This window comes from Phocoena phocoena, chromosome X (genome assembly GCF_963924675.1).
Source record: "Phocoena phocoena chromosome X, mPhoPho1.1, whole genome shotgun sequence".
Taxonomy (NCBI): Eukaryota; Metazoa; Chordata; class Mammalia; order Artiodactyla; family Phocoenidae; genus Phocoena; species Phocoena phocoena.
Window position 1 is genome coordinate 90,688,860 of NC_089240.1, and position 3,128 is coordinate 90,691,987.

A 3,128-nucleotide genomic window follows, 5' to 3' on the forward strand; every position below is an offset into this window, starting at 1 on the left:
CTATGAACATTCATGCACAGGTTTGTGTGTGAATATAAATTTTCATTTCTCTGTGATAAATGCCCAGAAGTGCAATCCCTGGGTGGTTTTACAGTGGTGTGTTTAGTTTTTCTTAAGAAAGTGCCAAATGTTTTCCAGAGTAGCTGTACCATTTTACATACCCACCAGCAATGCATGAGTGGTCCAGTTTCTCTACATCCTCACCGGTATTTGGTGGTCTCACTACTTTTTTTTGTTAGTCATTTAAATGGGTATGTAGTGATGTCAATATTTTATTTTGTGTTTTTAAATTTTTTAATTTTTTTTTTGTGGTACGGGGGCCTCTCACTGTTGTGGCCTCTCCCGCTGCGGAGCACAGGCTCCGGACGCACAGGCTCACCGGCCATGGCTCACGGGCCCAGCCGCTCCGCGGCATGTGGGATCTACCCGGCCTGGGGCACGAACCCGTGTCCCCTGCATTGGCAGGCAGACTCTCAACCACTGCGCCACCAGGGAAGCCCAATCTTTCATTTTTAAACAGGCAAACTTGAGAGGAGAAGCTGTTTTGAAATTCCTTTGAGATAAGACCTCTTACTATTTCAGTTTAAGCCTCCTGACTGGTTTTTCCTGGAAAGCCATTTTGACCTTTGCTACAAAAGATCTCCATGCATATGGGAGCAAGTAGCCCTAAGACCACAAAGTAGTTGCTTAGCTTCTACTAAGCCCAAAGAAAAGCTGAGATGGCTACAGGAGATTCATCTGAGGTAATCAGAAGAGCCAGGCAAAGAAGAGATATCAGGAGAGAATTTCCAGGACAATATTCACAAATGATAACTTCTCCATTTTGTTCTATAGTCCCCTTTGAAGGGGACAGCAGTATAGTTTCAAAGCTCATGGAGAGAATTGAGTTGTAAAGGTGATATGAAGAGCATTGATTCTGCACATCTATTCCTAACCTTGTGTTCAGTGATCTTACGTTGGTAACTTGAAATCTGCCACGGTGGGAGTATTTACACCACAGAAATTGGTAAACTCAACGAATCAGAGCACTTTTTACCCAGGGAATTGGTTCATAAACATTTATTAACACAAATGCTGTGAATTTCTTTCTGTAGTTTCATTTATTTTAGTTTATTTTTGGCCATGCTGTGTGAAGTATGTGGGATTTTAGTTCCCAAACCAGGGATCAAACCCGTGCCCCCTGCAGTGGAGGCACAGAGTCTTAACCACTGGACTGCCAGGGAAGTCCCAAGACATTAAGTATTTTATCAATGTTGCATGTCGAGTAAATGGCAGAGCCTTAATTCAGCCTTGGGTCTAAGCTCAGTACACCGGCTCTCTAGAGGGGAGGAGACAATACATACCAGAGAGAAGTGGTGAGGCAAAACTTTTTTTAAAAACTTCCTTGACATTGATTTTTTTTTTTTGGCTGTGCCCTGATGCTTGTGGGATTTTAGTTCCCCGACCAGGAATGGAACCTGTGCCCCCTGCAGTGCAAGTGCAGAGTCCTAACCACTGGACCACCAGGGAATTCCCAGCCTTGACATTAATTTTCAAAAAATAAAGTTAACTAAAAGAAAAAACAAGTCTGCCTCTGGCATTGTGTAGCACATTAGCTTATCTAAATTATATTTATATTCTTATCTAAATTGTATTTACATATATATATAGTCCAGCAGCAGTGGACATAGTAACTGGTTTTTGTCTACTCTTTCCTACTTCTCTTTTTCTGGTTCCATTGAAGAACACTTCCCCCTCTCCATATGACCCTAGTAAACCTCATAATCACAGAACTCTTGCTTCCCCCAACCACAGGTGTGGCTGGGCCAATGAGGATCCTCCTCAGGACTTGCCTTTTTTAAAGTATAGTTGGTTTACAATGTTGTGTTAGTTTCAGGTGTACAGCAAAGTGATTCAGTTATACACACACACACACACACACACTATATATATATATATATATATATATATATATACATATATATATATATATTCTTTTTTAGATTCTTTCCCCTTATAGGTTATTACAAAATATTGAGTATAGTTCTCTGTTCTATACAGTAGGTCCTTGTTGGTTACCTATTTTATATATAGTAGTGTGTATATGTTAATACCAAACTCCTAATTTATCCCTCTCCCACTTTTCCCCTTTGGTAACCATAAGTTTGTTTTCTATGTCTGTGGGTCTATTTCTTTTTTGTACATCAGCCATAAAAAAATGAAATAACGCCATTTGCAGCAACATGGGTGAACCTAGAGATTATCATACTAAGTGAAGTAAGTCAGACACAGAAAGACATATACCATATGATATCACATATATGGAATCTAAGAAAAAGATACAAATGAACTTATATACAAAACAGAAATAAGACTTGTTTATCGAAGCTAGAGGAAAAGAGTCTCTTTTTCCTGCTTGGGTTGCTTACCTAGGGCATTGTGAGTCTGGGGCTCCAACAGCATCATCAGAATTGTTCCTGTCTCGACAATGTTATTTTCACATGGTGCGTGAGATGGCTTCCTACAGTCCCAAATATACTCTCTAGTTTTCCCAGTTAATTGAATCCATAAAGTACCACCTCCACCTTGTGTTGTGCTTAATTAAGCTGAGTTGAATTTTCATCTTTCGTTACCAAGAGTTCCATCTCTTCTGTGACTGCTTCAGCTTCCTATGAAATCTTACAACACAGCTATCTATACCAGCTCTGTTCAACAGAAAGACAATGAGCCACATATATATAACTTTAATTTTTCTAGTAACCACATTTTAAAAAGTGAAAGGAAACAGGAGAAATACAGTTAACATGTTTTATTTAAGCCAATATATCAAAAATATTATCATTTTAACATATAATCAACATAAAAATTCTTAATGAGATGGTTTACATTCTTTTCTTTTTCCTGAGTCTGTGAAATCTGGGGTGTATTTTACATGTATAGCACATCTCAATTCTGACTAGTCTCATGTCAGTTGCTCAATCGCCACATGTGGCTAGCGGCTATGTATTGAACCACACAAATTTATACTATACACATTGGCACCTAATCATACATCATGATGTATTGCTACTTGAATGTTTCATGTGTAAATTTCTAATCTTCCACCTAACACCTATGGTCCTTGAGAACAGAAATCTCACCTTAAAATT

General features: G+C 38.8%; 1 non-coding gene across 1 annotated transcript; it reads right to left on the reverse strand.

Annotated features, from left to right (window-relative positions):
- Positions 1 to 1,436: 1,436 nt before the first annotated feature.
- Positions 1,437 to 1,509, reverse strand: TRNAA-UGC (transfer RNA alanine (anticodon UGC)). Its single transcript has one exon. It is a non-coding gene; the product is annotated as a tRNA-Ala (tRNA).
- Positions 1,510 to 3,128: the final 1,619 nt, after the last annotated feature.